Source organism: Vigna unguiculata, chromosome 3 (assembly GCF_037176805.1).
Source record: "Vigna unguiculata cultivar grain cowpea cultivar isolate G323 ecotype 2 chromosome 3, ASM3717680v1, whole genome shotgun sequence".
NCBI classification, from domain to species: Eukaryota; Viridiplantae; Streptophyta; class Magnoliopsida; order Fabales; family Fabaceae; genus Vigna; species Vigna unguiculata.
Window position 1 is genome coordinate 26,087,496 of NC_140794.1, and position 25,016 is coordinate 26,112,511.

The following is a 25,016-nucleotide window of genomic DNA, read 5'->3' on the forward strand; positions in this document are numbered from 1 at the left end:
ATTTTTCTAACAAATTTAATCAGTTTTTATTTTTCAATATTTCGTACATCTAAGAAATAGAAAAGATCAATTCAAATATATTTAAAAAATTGTTTTTATACATTTTTCATTAAATTGAATTATTATATTTTAAGTTTAAAAAAGTATAAACACTTGGATTGTGACACGTGGTTCCCAAGACATCTAGAAAAGAACTATTTAATTTCTTACAGACATACATAAGATGCACAAATCGGTACTCTTCTTAATCATAAATTTTAAAATGTTAAATAATTGTATTCTTAATCTTGATCAATTTAAAGTTTTGAATGGGTTAATACATGGAATCATTAACACATTGAACTTTTTCATTGATTTGTTTGCTGACTGTGTACACTTTTTCTTCATTAGTTTGTTGAAGGGTCCAAAGACCATCAACATAAATTTCAATGGAAAAACAGTACCAAATGTAGACTAAATTGAAAACTTAGAAGATAAGACATGCAATAAACAGTAAAATACTGTTTAAGATATGCTTTTATCGATAATGGACATTAATGTTGGAGAATTTTGAAATATTAGCAAAATAACAAAAGTTTGAAAAGTCGCCAATGATAAAAACAGGTATCCATCAAATCCTTAACATTTTGTTTTAGAAAAATCAAATCCTTAGATCAAATAGAAGGAATAAATTTGAATAAATGTGGAATTTATTTTTTCAGCATTTGAATATAAAGATGGAGGAATTTGTGATGCAGATGTGACTGGTACAGTGAGAATGAAGCAATGAAGAAAGATGCATGGGAAGCACCCCTTCTTCTTGTTATCCACAACAAAGTTGTTTTAGCCACAATAAAGAGGTGGATCACAACCTGGACCCCCTTTCTAACCTCTTCATCTTTGACCTTTGACTCAACCTAATCCACTTCTCTAACTTCCTTTGCATTATGATCCCTTTCATTTTTTCTATTCTCCATTTCCCCCTTTTGCTTTCTTTTATTATCACGGGTATCATGTAGTGCCCAATTATTAAACTATTTATTTATTGTTACTTTAAAAGTTATCAAATTATTGATAGGGAAAGTGCTTGCCAATGACTACAACTTTTCATAGTTACCAAAGCAATGTACATGGACAAAGTCTATTTATTTATTTAACATTTGTTTTTGAAATTTCTATTTTATTTTTAGCTAGGATTTGTGTCCTAAGATCGGAGGTGTGGTGGGTGTAGGGTAGCGAATCTACCTACTATTATTATTATTATTATTATTATTATTATTATTATTATTATGTTGTGATTATTGTTTAGGGGTATCATACCCTAATAGCTTGTAGATTGTACGATGAAAGTATTGGGTTTATGTTATGTGATTTGAGTGGAGAAGAAGGGTGAAAGAGACGGAAGAATGAAAAGAGGAGGGGGCAATGTGCAATGTATAGTGAAGAGGAGAAGAGAATAATAAATTGGGTGATGATGTTAAGAGGAGTAAGATTTTAGGCAGAGAAAGTGGGACCCAGAGGTGGCATATTTGGTTTGACCAATCTTTTGGCGTTGGGTTAGATTCCACACGTGTGGGGGAAGGAGGAGTCAGATAAGGGGCAGGGTATGGCAGAGCCAGTCCCTCTCTGTGCCTGTTGGGTATGTTCCTCTGTTTCATCTCATATAAGAGAAACCAAAGCGTGACATACCTAAAGAGAATTTGCAGACCCTTCACATTTGGCACAACTATTTTCTTTTCCCCAATTTAATAATATTATTTTTTATTATCATTATTATTATTATCATCATCATCGTACTCTCTTCCACCCCTCCATTACAAACAATGCCTGGAAGTTTAGAACCCTTGGATTTGGAGGTTCACATACCCTACCACTTCAGATGCCCAATCTCGCTGGAACTCATGAGAGACCCAGTCACCGTCTGCACCGGTCAGACCTACGACCGACCCAGCATCGAGTCCTGGGTTACCGCCGGTAACACAACCTGTCCCGTCACACGTGCCACTCTCACCGACTTCACCCTAATCCCCAACCACACCCTCCGCCGCCTAATCCAGGACTGGTGCGTTGCTAACCGCGCTTTCGGTGTCGAGCGAATCCCCACTCCCAAACAGCCCGCAGACCCGGCCCTGGTTCGCTCCCTTCTCAACCAAACATCCTCCGAATCCGCTCCAACTCACCTTCGTCTCTCCTCTCTCCGACGACTCAGACAACTTGCGCGCGACTCCGACAAGAACCGCTCCCTCATTTCCTCTCACAACGTCCGCCAGATCCTTCTCCCTATCATTTTCAGCGGTGCGGACGAGTTGAAGCACGAGTCGCTCGCCCTACTCGTTTTGTTCCCGCTCGCCGAGTCCGATTGCGCCGCTCTCGCATCCGACTCCGACAAGGTTAGTTATCTCTCGCGGTTGCTCTCGCACAGCTCGCTTGAAGTCCGAGTCAACTCGGCCGCGTTGATTGAGATCGTCGTCGCCGGGACGCACTCGCCGGAGCTCCGTGCACAGGTGAGCGATGTTGACGAAATCTATGACGGAGTCGTGGACCTGCTCCGCAGCCCGATCTCGTACCCGCGCGCGCTCAAGATCGGGATCAAGGCTTTGTTCGCGCTGTGCTTGGTGAAGCAGACACGGCACAAGGCGGTGGCCGCTGGTGCACCAGCGGTTCTCGTTGATAGGCTCGCGGACTTCGAGAAATGCGACGCGGAGAGGGCGCTCGCCACGGTGGAGCTCCTCTGCAGGATTCCCACGGGATGTGCCGCGTTCGCTAGCCATGCACTGACGGTGCCGATGCTGGTGAAGATAATACTGAAGATATCGGACCGCGCGACGGAGTACGCAGCCGGAGCGTTGCTGTCGTTGTGCTCCGAATCGGAGCGGTGCCAGAGAGAGGCGGTGACGGCGGGGGTGTTGACCCAGCTTCTACTTCTGGTGCAGAGCGATTGCACGGAGAGAGCTAAGAGGAAGGCCCAGATGTTGCTGAAGCTTCTTCGGGATTCGTGGCCGCAGGATTGCATCGGAAATTCTGACGATTTTGCATGCAGCCAGGTTGTTGTGGTTCCCTTCTGACAATTTTTAATTTTGCTATTGTAATAATCTCCATAATTTTAGTGAAGAAAAAGGAAAATTAGATTTGAAGATAAGAAAAATGGACAAAGTTTGTGAAGTCTGAAGCTTAATTAATTAGTCTTTTTGTCTAGATTGGTAAATAAATAGAGTTGTAATTCTGTATTTAATTATTTTTCTTCTCTTTGTTTTGTATGTAAGGATTATTGTGATGAACGAAAGCACAATGTTTGCTTCGTCAGAGTTTGTAATTTTTTAAGATGAAAAATATCAAAATAGAGCTAACTTTCTGTTTTCTCTTTTTTTTTTCTCCTTTTTTCTCCCTTTCTTTGTTTCAACTTTCTAGTTATGTAGTATATGTTCAGGAATTTAATCGTGATCGAAATGGTTGGTTATTAGAATGGGTGAATATGCTTTACATGTGGGAACCTTGTGGATTATTGGGGGAAAGGAAACATTCACTGCCATTGGGTGAAGTACACGTTTCTGTTAGCTCCATAGGCAGAAGTCTTTTTGACTTCCGAGGAACGTCATTTTGAATAATCATTATGTTGGGGACTCTTCTCCATGGCTGCTACTGCTCACCAAAGAAGAAAAATGTAGCTTTATCTTCTTTTTTGTGAATATACACTTTTTCTGTGTGTGAATAGATGTAGCTTTTTCTTAAGCCTTTTTTTCTGTACATCAATTTTGTTCTGGACAATACTGCGACCCCAATAAGATTTTTATTTTCTGCTCTTAACCCAGTTTATAGGAGGATGGATGCGGCTCGAATTGGAATCTGTTAAAAGTAACCACAACCTACTTGATGGGGTGTTTTTATTTTATAAGTGATGGGGTATTTTTTATAATTGACAGAGGAAGTGTAGAAGAAAGATAATCGAGAGAGATAAAAGAATGTGAAAGTGAAACTACAGATGGTGCATTCCAATGGAAGGGTATCTATGTAGGGGCATTACCATCTATGTATGAACTTGTAGTTGAACAGCGTACACTAGTCTATGACTAAGAAGTTTGAGCAAGAACAAAAGAGAGGGAGCAGAAGGCTGCACGGATTTGAAACGTCTTTGAATGAAAAGGAAAGGGGGCACATGTGAGGGAACATGGTGGGGTCCAGAGGGTCCTACTACAAGGACTGGGAAAATGGTTTATGTGGCTTACAAATAGAGGGGAGGAAGGTCACATGTTGGTGGGAATCAAACCATTGTGTCACATGGGTGCTTGCTTATTTGTTATTCTCTTCACTCCTTTTTCAATTTTTGTGATGGGTACTGCTACAACCACTGGTGCTCACACATCACATGCACAGCCCAACTTTGTTTCTGCTCCACAGTCCCTTACAGATGGAAATTTATTTTGTCTTCCAATCGAAGGTCAGGATATGTAGCAGCCGGGACCCATCATCTACTGTCGCCCTTTTTAGCTTTTTCTAATTATCTTTTATTCCTCCTTTTGGGACACCCACCTAAGGGATGAGGTGATGGGAAACCTTTCCAGCGAGTTTTAACAGTAAATTAAAGTATTCCAAGTCAGAGATTGTGTATTGTATGTAAAGATAGTTAGGGTGAGATTTCATCCATGATTCATCGGTGTCTTAGTGTCTTGCTGCTTTTGGGTTGTCTCCAAGAAAAGAAGTCAAATTGATATTTACATTGTTTCCCCTCTTAATGGGAGACGCATGATATCATTGATGCTTGACAATGAGGGTGTTCTGTTCCTCCGCGTGCTTGATGTGTTGTTTTCAGCAGTCCTACAGTACACAGTTAAATGCTTTCTGCAGACAACAATTCAAAGTCTTGGTCTATGGTGAACAATGACGATTACTACTACTACCACCTGCTGTGCATGGCATGCATGTATATTGGGTTCTTATGATTCAACCATCACTTTCGCACACTATTGAACACAATAAAGTTTCACACGTGCTCTTCTTCACTGCTTTGTTTCTCAAGTTTACATTGACAAAATGTTGGGTGATTCCAATCGTGCACTTCCTGTTTAGAGTTCAGAGACCAAGAGTGGAGCTGTTGTTGTCAAGGACTATGAGTGTCCCTGATGGTGACCATTGTTCCTCACACTTGCCAATTGTCATCTAAAGTAACACTGTCTGATTTATATTTGGTTCCACTATTTTTTTTTTTCTTTTTGTGAAATTGAGGACAGCTTGCATCTCTTATGGTGATTAAAGTTCATGCTTCTACATGAGTACAAATATGTTACTAATAAATACGGGAACTAGCCAGAGAGTAAATTTGTGGTTTTGACAGACAACTAAATTCAATTGGGTTGAACCCTCCTTAGTCCACTTGGATTCTTATTGGACCAATGGGTCTTTCTTCCTACACTTCCAATAATTTTTTCTGCCCCTTCAAAAATTTTTAAAATTTCAAAAATGCCTTTTGATTATTTAAGCAATTATTTAAGCAAAGCCACATAAATCATACATTCAAAATTGTTTTTTAATGTCGACTTCCAGTAAAATACTCCTTGAATGTAAATATATATATATATATATATATATATATATATATATATATATATATATATATATATATATATATATATATATATATATATATATATATATATTTATTAAGGTTTTATTTTATTTTTAAAACACGTATTAAAAATATTAAAAATTAAAAAATATATAAATTTAAAACAAAATTACTTTAAAAAATACAAAATAAACAAAAAATATGTTAAAAAATATGAAAAATAAAATTTAAAAATATTTTAAATTAAAATAATAAAACTTTAAATTTAATATATATATATATATATATATATATATTAATTTAAAATTTTGCTATTTTTGTTTAAATTATTTTTCTACTTTATTTTTAATTTTATTTATTTTGTAGATATTTTTATAATTATTTTATTTATATAATTAATGTGTATAGTATTTTATATTTTATTTGAATTTTTTAATTCTATCTAGAATTTAAATATTTAATTTTAATCATATTTTTTAATTTATATATATATATATATATATATATATAATATTGTTTATTTTTTAATTTAAATTTTCTTATTTTAAAGATATTAAATATTAGATAATATAAAATAAAAAACAGAAAAAACAAATTTATTTTTTTTAAAGTTTAATAATATTTTAGTTTTATTTATTTTTATACTTATATTTATTTTTCAGTATATTATATAAAAATAAAATTATATATATAGATATTAATATTTTATTTTATTTTTGAAATATATATTAAGAAATAGGAAAATATAAAAAATAAATAAGATGATAAATAATAAACTAGAAAAACATTTAAAATTTTTAAAACAAACTTTAAATAAAATTAAAAATATTTAAAACATAATTAATATTTGACTTCCAGAAACCCGTTAATATATTTTAACTTTCAGAAACCAATATATTTTAACTTTTGGAAGTTGACTTCCGGTAATATATTTTGATTTCCGGAAGTCAACTTCCGATAATATATTTAACTTTCAGATATTTTGACTTCCGAAAATTGATATCCGAAAGTAATTTTGGGAATGTGATGTCTGTGACTTTACTTAAATGGTGAGAATATATTTGAGATTTAGAAAAAATTTTGTAGTTGTAGAAAAAATTTTGGAGATGCCCTTATTATTTCACCATCTTATGGAATTCAAACCATCTATAGGCCCATCGTTTTAACTGGGCCACATTATTTTATGGTCGAGTGAGTTTAGGGTTTAGCTTGGGAACTCATAGAGCCAAGCCAAAAAAAAGGCATCCGAATCCAAATTATTAGGGTTGTTTGTTTGTTTTCATTTTACCAAACTACCAAGAAATGTTACCGAGTAGAGCAAAAGGTATACCTTATATGGTGTTTTGCCCATTTATTTCCATCCAAAATAATATGAAGTTACAACGCAAAAAATAAACAACTCATTAAATTCATTATTCTAAAATAATAATTTTATAGATTATGTACCTAATTCAGTAATTATAACATAATGTCAATAAAAAATATTAACTTTTAATTGCTTTTCCAAAATTGAATTAAAATATTTACAATCTATAAAACTAATCAAATTTAGAATGTATATGTTGTGCGGTGTTTGTTATTAATCTCATGAAACAATAATCAACTATGCGTAACTATGCCAATATTATTATGAGTAATTGATTAAACTTCGTTTAAAAAATGAAAACAAATCCTAAAATTTGTTACAAAATAAAAAGTTTAGTTATACAAATTTATTTGGATAGAAGTAATATTAGGTTTAATGTAATTACTTAAATACCTTACATATGAATCACATCTCACTGAAAAGTAGTTGTTTCGATCCTAAGTCTTATGATAGAATCGTTGTCAATAACTATATATCTAAGGTTTTGTTTGCTTTGGAGTGTGGGCTCTGTCGAAAGGCACCTCGGAAGGTGGAAGGATGAAGAGATATTTAAATCGTCTTTGACCTCAACTTCTAAGTGATGTGAGACTATTGGGTGTGGTAGGAACATAGGCCTCCCAATTGAAGTCTAAGGGAACGAGCAGATCATCTCCAATGGAGGTTTTAAGAGACGATGGTTATGTTATCGGTCCCGTAGGACCAATGGTTCTGTTATTAGACCAACGGTGGGAGCCAATGTTCCGATTCCAAGTTTGATGATAGAATCGCTATTAATCACCATACATTTCAGGTATTGTTTGCTTTGGAGCGTAGTCTTCGTCACGGTTTTGTCCTTAAAAGGCATCTTGGAGGATGGAAGGAGGAAAGAGTATTTAAACCACCTTTGACCTCAACTTTTAAGCGGTGCGAGACTATTGGGTACGGTAGGAACAATTTATAAATTGACTAATATGTTTAATGAGAGGGGAACATTATAATAGTGAAGAGATGATGAGCTAGTTCAAACTACAAGAAAATTTGGTAGGGGTAGGTCAAAGAAATTTAATATTATATCTTCCAAAGCAAAAATCTCTAAAGCTTTTTGGAGTGTGAGATGATTGACTAATGATAAATTCTTTAATATGCTAAGGAATTTACCTTTTTTCCTGGTATACGTAGTTCAAAGTATGGAATGATTTTCATGAAGGAAATAATGAGTTTTTTTCATAACAGGTATCTTTTTTCTTGGCTATGTGTGCGATGTAATTTTATCATGGGTTTGGTGTAGCCCCCAATATTTTTCTTTTTTCTTTTTTAATAAAATCTTCATGTAATGACAATGATGCCTAACATGAACTTATTTGAAATAACATATATTGATATAGTTTATAATAATATATATTAGTTGATTGCATGGTACTGATCAGTTTAAAGCTCGAAACCAACATTCCTGATCGAAAAGTTAGGACAAAAAATGGATTATAAGGAGGACTTACATATTACCATACTAAGTATGGTTAGAGCATCATTGGGCCACAATTAAGCCTCCCAAAAGGTAAAAGCCCATTAAGGGTACTACAAACAAGGCATGTTGGTAAATCATTTAATACTTTTGAACCATCTGCATTTATTACAGTAATTGATATCAAACAATTTACTAAACACTTACTTAAGCGTCAGAATTCCTTTTGTAGGTATTTGATCGGACGGTGTCGTAAAGGACGATTAGACAACACAAGATCAAGACGATTGATGGTGATATACAGGCTAGGAGAGTTATGGGATTAAGAGTGTACTCGACCCTACAAGAACATTTTGGAGTCTACCGTAGGACCGAGTGGAAGTATCTATAATCCCATGGTAACCATGAGAAAAATGATCAGTAATAGAGAAATGATGGAGGAAGAGGAACACATGGATTATATTGCCATGATTCGGGAGCTCCAAAAATAAACAAACATTGAAAAACAAAAATACAAAACCGAGCAGAGAACGCCTACATGAGGCAAAAGCTAGAAAACCCCGAGTATACCTTACCTAAGAATACTCAACCCACTCATTTGAGCCAAACTAATGATACACATGCATAGGAGTACAACTACCAGTCAAGATCCTCTATGCACGGCGTCACCCGTGATTAACACGTCACTACTTCCACAACCCCTTACTGAAGCAATCATGGAGATCCCATTGTTGGACAATTGGATGCTGACCTTTGAAAAGTATGACGAATCTATCAACCCAGATGAACACATCAACATCTTCGTGACTTAGATCGATCTATACACAACGCATTATCTGGTGCATTGTGTTCCATACATCCCTCAAAAGAATGACACTCAGATGGTTAACCTGTATGTCACCGGGTTTCATTAAATGTTTTGACACAATCATTACCAAGTTTAAAATAGGGATTTTTTTATTGAAATTCAAAATGTATAAAATAAAATTAATATCAATATTTAGGTAGAGTGATTTTATGTATAAATTTTTAAAAAATTATATTAACATGTATACATAAGTTGTAATTAAGTTTAATTGCTAATTTGGTCCCATTTTGGAGAAGGACAATATTGTTCTATTTAAAAAAAATGGACTATATTGAGTCAAAATTTCAAATATAGACACTAAATTGAATACGAAATATTGTCATATAGCACAAACACTAACACCTGATAGGGAAACCTTGAGTATCAAATCCAAGGAAATGGTGCTTATTAATCATAGTAATTTAATTTTGCTAAAGAGGAAATAAACAATGCAAAAAAGGGGGAAATTAAAATAAAATTAAGAAAGTGTCTAATTAAACCTAAATGCATTGGATGCAAATGCGAAATGACATGAATGATTCAAAATGGTATTAATAGTGCAGACTTTAAAGTTTAAATGCAAAGGAATAGACAATTCGAAGATGATGGAAGCAATACAAAATGAAATCAAACCATGTGATCACATGCATTTAGGATTGAAAATCACTTTCAAACGTAGCCATGACAACATATTGAATGAAATGCTTTGAACATAGATGTGAGGCAGAGTTGAATATTATTCAAGTAAAGAAATGGAAAGGAAAACTAATGCTCTAGAATTATGCAACGTGAAATCAGACCTACAAAACATGCCTCAAACCTAAGTGGCAGAATGTGTGCACCCAAACCAGAATGTGAATGTGATGTCATGCATAAGCTCATAAACTACACAATTTATGACTAAATGTGGATGCAAAAGATGATCTAAAATGATCTAAACTGGTGGTGAATGAATGGAACTATAAATGATTGTGGGACTAGATGAGAACATGCGTGAATTATATGCCAGCATTAAACTAGTATGTGACAACAATTAGTGCACAAATGGGTTTGTAGAATGCAATTAAAATGGGTCTAACATGCAGTAAAAAATTGAAGCAACTCATGCAATGGAAATTAACTGCAAGAAATGCATAATTTAACACAACTAAACTGGACTGCAAGCTATCACAACATTGGTTCACAATTGAATCCTAAACATGAATACTAAGCAACCCAGAATTGCATAGATGCAATTTCATGCATATGCACTGGTATAACTACATGCGAAATGGTTAAGATGAATGAATGGAAATATAAATGCTACCGAATTAAATGAGAGGATATGTGAAACCAAATGACAAAAAAAATCTAGACCATGAAAGCAGTAAACCCACACATTATAACAAAAGCACACCCTGATCAATTCATATCAAAATTCAGATTTGTATCAAGATAAAATGTGAATGCAAAGGCATATTCGGTACTTAACTCACAACAACAAATCACTCTATGTAATCAACATTTGTTTGGGTGATTTAAATATAGTGCCAGCATGCTCTATGCAAAAGAAACTAACAAGATTGATGCTAACAAGTACTAGAACACAGAAACCTAATAATAATTATTGTTGGAGTTCATGAATGCTAATAATGCAATAATTTAAATCTAAAACATGAACTTGATTTCAGAACAAAACCACAAACAATAGTAGAATAGTATGATAGGAATAAAATATGTATAAGATACAATAATACAATATATTCAAATCATATTCAAATCATATTCAAGTATGAGTTAATAATTGTGTACCTGGAATTAATGAAGGATCCATGGAAGCACGTAGTATGAGATGCTACTGTTCTCTTTCTAATAGGTATTCTAAAAACATAAGAGTATTTTACATTGTTACTAAAAAACTGACTAATGGGTATCAATTTTATAACCTCTCAGCAGAGATCATGAATCTCTCAAAATGTATCTGATTATTCAAGGCCATCACATACCATTTATTAAACAATCCAACCCATCACGGATCGTTCATCAAAAAACCCAAAATTATATATATTACCTATATAATAATTAACATTAACAAATAACTTAATTTATTATTAATGCTAATCCATAATAATAACAACATAAAGAATAATAATTTTATATAATAAAATTATATAAAATATAACATTCTCCCACTTAGATAACATTAATAAATAAATAAATTATATCAATTGCAACATAAGTACAAATACCAATTAAGAAATATAAACATGGATCACAAAGATAATATCCAATAGGGATACTTACCCTATGCTTAGATTTCTTAAATAATGGATAATATATAGAATAAAAACAAACATAATAAATATGTGATCCCAAAATGGTTCATAAATTCTCTATGTAGAAAGAGAAAAAGATGTAACGAAACTGACATAATTGACAAACTTACATCTCATGAAAACCATAATAATATAAAGTTTAAATCTCATACTCCTAATAACCCAATACATCAAAAGACTTAACCACACCCATATGAGTTACATGATTTTGAAAATCTCCAACAGATAAGCCTTTAGTTAGTGAGTCTGCTAACATATTTTCTATAGCAGTATGCTCAATCCGAGTTTGATAATCCAAAATTTTCTCTCTGACAAACAAAAATTTTATATCAAAATGCTTTGAGCGAGTAGAACTTCTGTTGTTGAGATAAATGGACGACAATAATGTTGTCACAATATATCACAAGTGGCCTAAAAATACTTTCAACAATTTGAAAGCCAGAAATCAAATTTTTAAGCCACACAGCTTGACAAGTAGCTTCATAACAAGCAACATACTCTGCCTCCACAGTGGAAGTAGCTGTAAGAGTTTGTTTAACACTCTTCCAAGAAATGGCTCCTTCTGCCATCATAAAAATAAAGCCAGAAGTAGACTTTCAGTCGTCAGGGCAACCAGCAAAATCAGAATCAGAATAACCAATGACCTGAAGTTGATCAAACTTCTTAAAGGTCAACATATGATCCTTAGTTCCCTGCAAATATCTGAAGACCTTTTTAACAGCTTTCCAATGATCCAAACCTGGATACTCAAGTATCTCCCTAAAGCATTAACAGCAAAAGCAATATCGAGACAAGTACAAACTTGAGCATATGGGATTTTTTTCATTTCAACTCTGTCATTATCATTTTGAGGACACTGAAATTTGGAGATTTTGTCACCTTTTTGAACAGGTGCTGCACATGAGGACCAAGAATGCATGTTAAACCTCTTGAGGACTTTATCAATGTATCCTCTTTGAGACAAACCAAGAATGCCACATGACCTGTCACGAGAGATCTGAATGTCAGAACAATAGAAGCATCACCAAGGTCCTTCATATCAAAGTGGCTATTTAGTATAATTTTTGTCTCAGTCAAAAGTTCAACACTGCTACTAACAAGCAGAATATCATCAACATATAAGACAAGAAGGATGAAATGACTCCCATTTTTCTTCAAGTAAATGCATTGATCTGAGGCATTTTCCTTGAAGTTAAAAGAAGTGACCACCTGATCAAATTTCAAATACCATTGCCTAGAAGCTTGTCTTAGTCCATAAACAGACTTCTTCAACCTGTAAACCAAATGCTCCTTACCTTTTTTAGCAAAGCCATCAGGTTGAACCATATACACTTCTTCAAATAAATCTCCATTCAGAAAAGCTGTTTTGACGTCCATTTGATGAAGCTCCAAATCAAAATGAGCTACTAAAGCCATAACAACATGAAAAGCATCCTTAATAGAGATCGGTGAGAAAGTATCCTTATAATCAATGCCATCCCTCTGACTATAGTCTTTTGCTACAAGTCTGGCTTTATACCTTCAACTTTTTCATCTGGAGCTTAGTCTTGAAGACCCATTTACACTAGAGCTGTCAAAACGGGTCACTCGACCCAACCCGGCTCGGCCTGCGACGGGTTGACCACTTAGTGGGTCAACCCAACCCGACTCACTTATTAGCGAGCCAACAAAATTAGAACCCGACCCGACCCACCACGGGTTGGCGGGTTAAACGGGTTGGCTCACTGGCTCACTTAATTAAAAAAAACACACACAATTTTTTTTCTTCAATCTCAAGAAAACTAAATTATAATTCCGATTAAAAATCTAAATAAACTTCAATACAATCCAAATAAAATCCCTAATTATGTTAAACTCCAAATACAAACCTGTTATGGTCAAGAAAAGTGCCAGATAATTCTTAACCAAAAACAAAAAGAAAGAAATATTTTTAACCATAGCTTAAGACTTGCTTAGGTCAAAAAATCTCCCCCCCTTGACCATGGGAGCAACCTTCTTATTTATATCATAATCAGTTACAAAATATTAAATTCTAGATATACAAAATAAAAAATGAAATTATCTTCTGCTCCTAAAATATCTCTAAATATGATAACAACCTCATTAACTCCTAAAAATGACACCAAACACGGAACTTAATTCGGTTAATATTCTCCCTCGGTGCCTCCCCGACCCGATACCAAAATCCACTTGTCCTCTCAGTCTACAACCGAATCACTCCTCTGGTCCAGTACAAAACCAAAATCACAAAAATATAAATTACTATCTAACATCAAATTATGTATAATATATATATATATATATTATACATATATATATATATATATATATATATTAATTAATTAATTAAATATTTAAAATTTATTGGCGGGTTGGTGAGCCAACCTGGCTCATCACGAGTTCAACCCGAATGAGTCGGGTTCTTAATGGGTTGGGTTCATTTTTAACCCGTACTGAAATTTGTAATTTTTTTTCAACCCAACCCGACCCGAACCCGTGATGAGCTAGGTTGGCTCGCGGGTTATAACCCATTTTGATGGCTCTAATTTACACCCAACTGGTTTACAACCTAGTGGCAAATCCACAAGATCCCAAACATCATTATGGGCCATAGAAGCTAACTCATCATGCATAGCATTTAACCAATCATCACCATGAGAACTAGAAATAGCCTTTTCAAAAGTAGTAGGATCATCAACATTATTTAGATCATATTCATGCTCTTGAAGATACATAAGATAATCATCAGGTATAGAAGACCTGCGTACTCTTTGAGATCTCCTCAAAGAAATTTCTTCAACAACATCATCATGAACTTGATCATCTACTACAGGATCTGGAACAAATTCATTTTCATCACGGACGACTGAAATCACATTATCTGCAGGAAGATAAATGGATGGCACGAGAGTAACAACACGATTTTCTCTAAAAGTGACTGGTCGTGGTGCATTGCTCCCACTGTCCAAATCATCCTCAAAGAATACCGCACAGTCAAACTCAATAACCCGCATAGAGTGAGAAGGATAATTAAACATGGTACCCTGAGAACCCACACAATAACCAATGAAGAACCCACTGACAGTCTTGAGATCAAGTTTCTTAAACTGAGGATTATAAGGCCTCACCTCTGCCTTACAACCCCACACATGGAAATGTCTCAAACTTGGCTTCTTCTCAGACATGAGTTCATAAGGAGTCTTTGAAACAAACTTGCTAGGTACTTGATTAAGAATATACACAACAGTCCTTAAAGCATCTCCCTAAAGGAAATCCGATAAAGAGGAATGACTCAACACACATCTCACCATCTCTAAAAGAGTGCGATTCCTCCTTTCTGCAACTCCATTTTGCTGAGGAGTACTAGGCATAGTATACTGAGCTTCAATACCACATTCATCAAGAAATCTAACGAAAGGTCTAGGATTTCTTCTAGTCTCATCATATCTGCCATAATACTCTCCACCTCTGTCACACCTTACACATTTTATCTTCTTTCCTATTTTCAACTCAATAGCAGTTTTGAGAGACTTAAAAGCATCCAAGGAACTTGATTTTTCCTGTAGGAGATCTATCTAGCAAAAACGGGAATAATCGTCTATAAACGTAATAAAATACCTATATCCGCTCATGGAAGTGGGTGTGATAGGTCCACATATATCAGTATGAATAAGCTCTAACACATTGTCACTCCTGTTTGCTCCTGTATTTCTTACTTTTGCGGTAAGCTTGCCCTTAACACAATCAACACAAGTATCAAAATCAGAAAATCCAGATCATGTAAAATACCCTCTTTAATCAACCTCTCAATCTGAGGTATAGAAATATGTCCTAGACATCTATGCCACAACATAGAGGAATTTTCATCAACTCTACTACGCTTATGTCCAATAACATAATTAACCGACATATCATTCAGATTCAGCATGTAAAGTCCATCATATAAAACTCCTGAGCCAACAATAATTGAATTGAAATAAACAACAAGTTTACCATTGCCAAATTCAAAAGTGTAGCCACATTTATCCAAAATTGAAACTGAAATCAAATTCCTTCTCATAGAAGGTACATAAACAACGTCTTTCAATAAAAAAACATGTCCAGAAGGTAAATATAAAGAAACTACTCCCATGTCTTCAACTAGTGCTTTAGCTCCATCTCCCATTATAATCTTGGACTCGACATCACTTGGTTTTCTCAGACTTGTGAACCCTTGTAAAGAATTCACAACATGAATAGTGGCACTTGAGTCTAGCCACCAAGAATTGGGAGGAACATCAATAACATTAGATTCAAAACAAGCTAGAGCATATAGGAGTATAGCTTCTTTATCAGCATTCTTCTTCTTAAGAATATAACAGTCAGCTACCTTGTGTCCAAATTTCTTACAATAGGCACAATTCCCCTTGAAGTACTTCTTCTTAGGTTCCAAAACCACTGATGATTTCCCTGTGTTCCCTTTTTCAGGACGAGATTTACCTTTAAATCCCTTTTTCATAGGTTTAGTGCTGGAAGTAGTAGATGTGAACTGCACACTATGAGACTTGGTCTTTTTAATCGATGCTTCCTCTTGAGAAATAATAGCTATCATTTCATCAATTGTCCATTCCTCCTTCTGAGTGTTGTAAGAAGTCTTCAACACATCAAACTAAAAAGGAAGATATTCCATAACCTGCCAAATCAAGTAACTATCACCAAGCTCTACCTTTAGAGATTTGAGTTTGTTATAATAGTGCACAAGCTTCATCATATGCTCACGAACACCACTGAAGCCATCATATTTGGTCTTCTCAAGAAGTGACAGATATTGACCCTTTTGAGCTTTGTCAAAAGTCTTAAACTTCTCACCAACTAATTTCATAAAATCCTTAGCATTGTCATTATCTGGAATGCTCTATTGAATAGACTTCTCCATGGTATATCTCATCATCATTAGGCACACCCTGTTCGAGTGTTCCCATTTTCACGAGCAGCTCTCTGGACACTAGTGGACTCAGGCGTAAGAGCTGAAGGTTTTGCTTCTCTCAAGGAAAAGTCCATATTGGTAATTGCCAGATACAAATCCAAAGATTCTTTCTAGTCCTCAAAATTTGTCCAATTTAAAGTTTTGACCGAAGTCAATGGCATAGGCAAAGAAGCTGGTATCAAAATAATAAAGAAACATTTAATACACATTTATTGTGTAAATAAACAAAATAAATGTTTCTGAATACACAGCAAAATATGCCTATAATATCAAAATATTTCTCATTTACTATGATCGCGTCTAAGGGTCTCGAATCATAATAAATAAGAAATATAATTAGAATAAAAAAAATACAATGCACATCTCATGTCAAAAGAAATCTAATACCGATAGAGTACAAGACAAATAATTGACATAAAAAAAATAAAAAAATACATTGTATCAAGAAAAATAAAATACATTAATAATAAAATACTGATAGGGTATGATTTATATTAATGTAATATCAAATTAATTAATAAAATAATTAAATTATATCATTCCCACAAAATTTCATACAATTATACCCACGATAGGTGAGTTAACAATTATATAAAATTATATCATTGCTTAACAAGAATATAATAGATTATATAAAGCATGAAATAATAATAATAATAATAATTTTATTTTTATTTATTATTATTATTATTATTATTATTATATATATATATATATATATATATTTCACATTAAGTGCTTCGAATCTACTTCACCACATTTCATCATTGTTTAAATATATTATATATAAATAAATTAATTTAAGAAAAAAAAAAGATGTGAATGGGCTGGCTCATGTTTTTCATTTGGACTTCTTTGTGTCCTTTAGGCCCAATAGGTTGAGACACATGTGGAGCCTGCTTGATCCGCCGCTACCACTCGTCTTCTCGACTAAGAGAATGCAGACATTATGCAAACCGTCAGAAACCTCTCAAATTGGAGCAGTAGAATCAGAAACGTTTAACGAGCAACAAAAATAGCGTAAAGCGGGCCACCACCACACAGATCCAGCAATGTGACCCATCACTATGCCGCAGGATCGCATCCCATCACGAAAGAACAAGCCACCGTGACATGAACAGGGACCACCAGCTCGAGCGCACGACCACCGTTCGCACTGTCGCGAACCTCCGCGACGAAAATGACCACCGTTCGCACTACGAACCTCCACGACAAACACGAGCACCGTTCGCACAGTGAACCTCCGCGACATCAGCACTACACTCGCCGCATCAGTGATAGATATCGAATCAAGTCGAGTCGCACTGTAGCTCCGCCGCCAGTGACAGGCCGTTCGATTTCAAAGCAGCACGAAGAAGGGTTCGAAAGGAATTTTAATTAGGGTTAGGGTTTCTTTGATTTGGGGTTTCAATAATTTTAATCTCTTCTGGAATTCATTAATTAGCAATAATTTTACCTTGGAGCAGCACCAGGAAAACGAAAATCAGAAAGAGAATGGACAGATAGCAATTAATGTTTATGGCAATCCAGAACAAAACGTAAAATCAATTAAACCCCTTCATCAATTTTCTAATTGAAACGAGAAAGTTAATATCTCCATATACTTTCCAAAAGAATAATTATATTTTGTATCTTATAGGCTCTGATACCAATTGATAGGAATAAAATATGTATAAGATACAATAATACAATATATCCAAATCATATTCAAGTATGAGTTAAACATTGTGTACCTGGAATTAATGAAGGATCCATGGAAGCACGTAGTATGAGATGCTACTGTTATCTTTCTGATAGGTATTCTAAAAACGTACGAGTATTTTAGGTTGTTACTAAAAAACTGACTAATGGGTATTAGGTTTATAACCTCTCAGCAGAGATCAGGGACCTCTCAAAATGTATCTGATTATTCAAGCCCATCACATACCGTTTATTAAACAATGCAACCCATCACGGATCGTTCATCAGAAAACCCAAAATTATATATATTACCCATATAATAATTAACATTAACAAATAACTTAATTTATTATTAATGCTAATCCATAATAATAACATAGAGAATAATAATTTTATATAATAAAATTATATAAAATATAACACAGTAAACAAAAAATGTGCCTGGATATAGATAAACACTACATAATAAACATGAATTCGAAGACTGATTAAATGATTGAACAATGATTCTTTTGCACTCGAGAAGACATCCCGTGAAGTTATGCCCACTTTGGGTTCACATGGTTTCCCCAAAGAAACCAAAACTGTGTGCAAAAATTTGAACTGTGCTAAAAAACACCATCTGATACGATGTTATCAAAGAAATAGTATACGATCATTTCTGAATTTGAATCTTCCAGAATGAAGACAAAAATAAATCAAAGAAGAACACAAAATAAGACAGAGATGAAGGTTGTCACAATCTAGCAGATTGATAAATCAAGTGAAGATTCGCCACAAAGATGTTAATCTTTGATAAGAACTTGAGGCCTAAGCCAAGAACAAAGAGAATCCCCTCTTTAATGAAATAAAATTCAATATATGACTAAAAATGTCTACGTCAATTTTTGGTATCTCTATATATAGCCACATAAGTTTATGAAAACCTGGAAATCGTATAAGAAGGCTGGAGCCCACAAACAACTAATTTATAAATGAAAGCCCAAAGCCAAAAAACAGAGAAACAACTAATTTCTAAAAGAAAACCCAAAGTTATAAAACATAAACTAATTTCCTAAGAATTATTCTTCAAATGTGCTCCAAGTCATGATCTTCATATCCTTTGAATTTCTAGTTGCTTGTAGCATCAAGAGCCTTAAATAGATTCCAAGTCATGATCTTCATATCTTTTTTCATGTTATAATAAACTTTATGCAATTATGTTCAAATGATGCATGTCAATTAAATATTTTTTATGTCTTACATTTGAATATTTTTATTTTTTAAATATTTTTATTTATTGTATATTTTCTTTTCACATGAGAACGTTTAACCCTCTCAAGTGTTCAATAGCATAAACCTTCAATTTACTAGGTAGTATAAAAAATTTATCTTTGCTCTATTATTATTATTTTTTGTTTCATTTAAAGAACTATTTTGTTTCACTAAAACAATTTTCGTTATTTCTCAATCATTAACTATGTTGATATTTGAAAAGTGTTCTTAGATCTCTAAAGTATTTTTCATTTTATCATACCTTTAATTATATATTTATTTTCCTTTGTGCGATTTCATTCAATGGTATCTCAAATTGTTTCTAAGACACACATTTGATAAATTTTTAATAATTTTATTTGTTTTTTATGTTTATAATATAAAATACTATTTTGATATATTTTATATAATTATTTTTTTAAACTCATTATCATACTGTAACTTTGTCACCATAATTGTATAAATAAATTTTATTTACTATGATATAAAATTTTAATATAATTGTCATGAATTTCTTTTTATCACCATCTAACATATATTGAAGTTCAAAAGATACAATATCTATGTTACAATTTTATTATTATTAGTTTAATATTTTTTATTTGTGTTATTTTGATCAAGTGATGTAATATAACTTTTATTAGTGTATAAAAAAAATTATTAAAATTTTAAAAATTGAAGTAAACAAACATTTAACATATATTTTAATTTGAATATTTGTTTTCCTTTTATATTTTCTTTCAAAAAAAATTAAAATTTATCAACTAGAATTCATTAATATATGCAATTTAATAGATGTTTTGGTTCTCATGAAATTTTATTTGGTATTCTAATTTAAAATGTATACAATTATAATATAATTTCGTTCTAAACATTTGATATTGAAGAAACAACCCTCATCTTAATATTGAATATTTGATAATATTATGTTTCCTTTGTTGTGTTCTTTTTTATAAAAATTAATTTATTCATATTAAAATAGTAAGAAAACTAGTATGTGTATGGATACGAGTATATAATCGTTACCCGATGGAGATAAGGATGAGACAAAAGTTTGATACCTGTTGGGTTTGGGTATGGGGATGTGGATGAATTTTTTCAATGGGGATGTGTATGATAGTGAAACCTATCCCCGTCCTACCCTGTTGCCATCCCTGGAATCTAAGGATAGTCCTATACCACCATCCCAGCACACACTACTAAACTTCAAACATCATAAACCATATCACGTAAATTTGTTAGATGATATATTAGTTTTAAATCTGTTAGGTTAGTTACAAGTTAGTTTTGCTTTCTACCTTTTTACGTTCTCTGCTTTCTCTTATATAAAGCTTCCGCTTGTAATAGGTAACTCACTTTTCAATATAATACAAAAGCTCTTTTTCATTCTTTCTCTCTTCACGTCAATCCAAACATGGTATCAAAGCCTAAATTGGGCCATGGCTTCTGAAAATTCATCATCCTCCCGCACCACCACTCTTGCCACCACTCTTGCTCATTCCTCTACCACTCCTCATGTCTTCTCTACCCCTATCCAATTTAAACTAGATGAAAAGAATTTCTTAACCTGGGAACAACAAGTTCAAGCAACAATTACTGGCCTTGAACTTTCAGAGTTTCTTGAAGGCTCCACAGCACCTCCACAATATTTCAGTCAAGAAGATCAAGTCTCCAATATTATCAATCCAAGATTTCTCCAATATCGTCGACAAGATAGCTTAATTGTGGCATGGCTTCTTTCATCTATGACACCAACGCTCCTAACCAAGATGGTGGGTCTCACAACTTCAGCCCAAATATGGAAGAAGCTCAAGATCTACTATGCCACTCAATCTCGAGCAAAGATCAAAAAGCTCAAGCGTCAACTTAAAACTCCGAAGCGTGATCGATCAGTTGTTGTCTACGTTCTTGATGTCAAGCGGGTAACAGATGCGCTTGCTGCCATAGGTGCACCCATCAGTGAAGAATATCACATTGAAGCCATATTGGATCTTTTAACTCTCGTAACCCTACCCGGACACAATGGTCTTCACAAGTAGAAAATTCCTCCACCAAGATACAATGTCATATTTGTCATAAACCAGGACACAATGCTCCTGAATGCTGGCACAGATTCAAAGAAGATTATCAACCTCCTCCTCAGGCACATAACTCCCAAACGTCATCTCTTCCTAGTGACCAAACAGATCAGCCTTCTTCTACTAGCACCTTGATTGATCCACTGTGGTATCCGAATAGCGGAGCTTCCCATCATATCACCAATGATCCTTCCACTTTTTCTTCAAAATCTTCTTATACTGGTAATGAACAAATTACTCTTGGCAATGGAACAGGTTTGCCAATACATAACTCTGGTTCAGCCTTCTTGTCTTCATATGCTAATTCATCATTTTTTCTCTTACGTAATCTTTTACATGTGCCAACCATTACCAAAAATTTGTTAAGCGTGTCTCAATTTGCAAAAGATAACAATGTATTTTTTGAATTCTACCCTAATTTTTGCAATGTTAAACGACAGGCAACTCAGGAGATCCTTCTTCAAGGAAAACTTAAAGATGGTATCTACGTTTTTCCACCTCTAAAACCTGCACCAGCTCCTCAAATTCATCATTCCACTGCTGGCTCCAACACTCTTCATACTTGGCATGCAAGGCTTGGTCATGCATCCTACAAAACTGTAAAACAGTTTCTAAATTTCTGCAACATACGTACTAATAGTGAAACTGTATTTTGTGATTCTTGTGCTCTTTCTAAGTTACATCAATTTTCTTTTCCATCTTCAAATACTTGCTATACTAAACCGCTTGAACTTGTCTTTATAGACATTTGGGGTCCTTCACATGTTTGGTCTATTAATGGTGATCAATATTACATCTCCTTTCTTGATGCATATTCCAGGTTTACTTGGGTATATCTTTTACACTCAAAATCTCAGGCTTTCACTCTCTTTTTACGTTTTAAACTGCTTGTTGAAAATCAATTAGGAACAAAGATAAAAGCAATCCAAATCGACAATGCTAAAGAATTTCAATGTTTTGATAAGTTTCTCCATAATGCTAGTATTGCTCATCGCTATACGTGCCCACATACCCATCAACAAAATGGTTCTGTTGAACGAAAACATAGACATATTACTGAAACTGGCCTAAGCTTACTTGCTCATGCTTCTCTCCCATTAAAATACTGGAATTATGCTTTCATTCATGCTTCAATTGTTATCAACAATTTGCCCACCCCAGTGCTTAATAATCGTTCTCCTTATCAAGTGTTGTTTGGTCATACGTTAGATCACAATATGTTTAAAATTTTTTGTTGTTTGTGTTATCCTTTATTAAAACCATATAACAATCATAAATTCAACTTTAAATCTTCTGCTTGTTTATTTTTGGGTCTTTGTCTGAATAGGAAAGGCTATATTTGTATACATCCTTCTGGAAAAATTTATTTCTCTCGTTCAGTTCTTTTCAATGAGCAGGTTTTCCCCTATAAACTTGCTACAAATATGTTTGAGACTCAACCTACTATAGTTCCCAAGCCCACACCTCTATCTTCACCCAATATCAATTCACCACCCTTACCTTCTGTTATTACATTAGAAAAATGTATAGTGTCATCCATCCCCAATGTTGCACCTCAAGATGCTACTGCCACATCCTGTTCACCGGAAAAATCTCCTCATCAGTCTAACCTTAATTCCCCTAAAACAGACCATCCCATGTCCTCTCCTATTGATCAATCTGTATCTCCTGAACATTCCAACTCTCCTACCGATATTCAATGACAACTTGTCACCACTAATATACATCCAATGCAAACTCGAGGGAAGTCAGGTATCACTAAGCCTAAAGTATTCTCTGCTATTGCTACTAATGTTGTTCCTATTACAGCCAAAGAAGCTCTTAAACATATTGAATGGAAGAAGGCCATGCAAACAAAATATGATGCGCTTCTAAAGAACAAGACGTGGACTCTTGTTGAGCTTCCCCCCAATGCACATGTCATAGGTTGCAAATGGATATTCAAAAACAAGTACAATTCAGATAGCACTCTCGAGAGACGAAAAACACGTCTTGTTGCTCGCGGATACAACCAAGTTGTTGGCATTGACTACTCTGAGACTTTTAGCCCTGTTGTTAAACCCACCACTGTTCGTGTGGTTCTTTCAGTTGCTGTTGCTGCGAAATGGCAAGTACGCCAATTAGACGTAAATAATGCTTTCTTGCATAGGGAGCTCACAGAGACCGTTTACATGGATCAGCCACCGAAATTTTCAACCAGTCCAAAGCTTGTTTGTCGTTTGCACAAAGCCATTTATGGCCTAAAACAGGCACCTCGAACCTAGTATCACAAGCTGAGCACCACGTTAATCAAGATGGGTTTTCGTTCAACTATTAGTGACTCTTCTTTATTTACTAATATTACTGCAAACTCTATCATTTTGATTCTCATTTACGTAGATGATATCTTGATAACAGGCAATGATACTAATGCCATTACTGCTCTTGTTGCAGCTCTTAACATGTAGTTTTCTCTTAAAGACCTTGGCTCCCTTCACTATTTTCTTGGAATCGAGGCTACATGGTCCTCTAGTGGTGCTTTACATCTTACACAAACAAAATACATAAAAGAAATTCTCTCCAAGGTTCAAATGACAGACGCTAATTCTCTTCCTTCTCCTATGGTCTCTTCTTTAAAAATCACCGCAGATGCACCCACTGCCTTTCACGACCCCACCCTATATCGTCAGATTGCAGGAGCACTACAATATCTAACCTTTACCCGTCCCGACATTTCATACGCTGCCAACAAGCTTTGTCAATATATGCACCAACCTCAAACCTATCACTGGAATGCCATGAAACGTCTTCTACGCTACCTTGCAGGCACTCCAACTCATGGATTGTTGTTCACTCCAAACACACACCCCTCCATACAAGCTTTCACAGATGCAGATTGGGGGTCAAATCCTGATGATAGAAAGTCAACAATCGGTTATTGCATCTTCATTGGCACAAATTTGATATCATGGTCTTCAAAGAAACAAGTCGTTGTATCACGCAGCTCCACTGAAGCAGAATATAGGAGTATCGCTTCTGCCAGTACCGAAATCAGTTGGCTCATGTCTCTTCTCAAGGAAATAAACCTGCACACTTCTATTCCAATTATTAACTCTGACAATCTTAGTGTTGTGCTTCTTACTGCCAACCCTGTCATGCATTCTCGCACCAAGCATTTTGAAATGGATCTACATTATATCAGAGACAAAGTCCAGAAACGTGAAATCTTTGTTCGGCATGTTCCTGCTCGTCTTCAACTTGCTGATGCTCTAACAAAACTAGTTTCTGGTGGAACCTTCTCTCAGTTTCGTGATAAACTCATGGTGTGCTCGCTTCCTCAACCCCATTAGTTTACGGAAGCATGTTAGATGATATATTAGTTTTAAATCTGTTAGGTTAGTTACAAGTTAGTTTTGCTTTCTGCCTTTTTACGTTCTCTGCTTTCTCTTATATAAAGCTTCCGCTTGTAATAGGTAACTCACTTTTCAATATAATACAAAAGCTCTTTTTCATTCTCTCTCTCTTCACGTCAATCCTAACAAAATTTAACT

The 25,016-nt window shown here is 34.5% G+C and overlaps 1 pseudogene; it reads left to right on the plus strand.

Moving 5' to 3' along the window:
- The first annotated feature begins 1,576 nt into the window (after positions 1-1,576).
- On the plus strand, positions 1,577-5,268 carry LOC114179051 (U-box domain-containing protein 26-like; annotated as a pseudogene).
- The last annotated feature ends 19,748 nt before the right edge of the window (positions 5,269-25,016 follow it).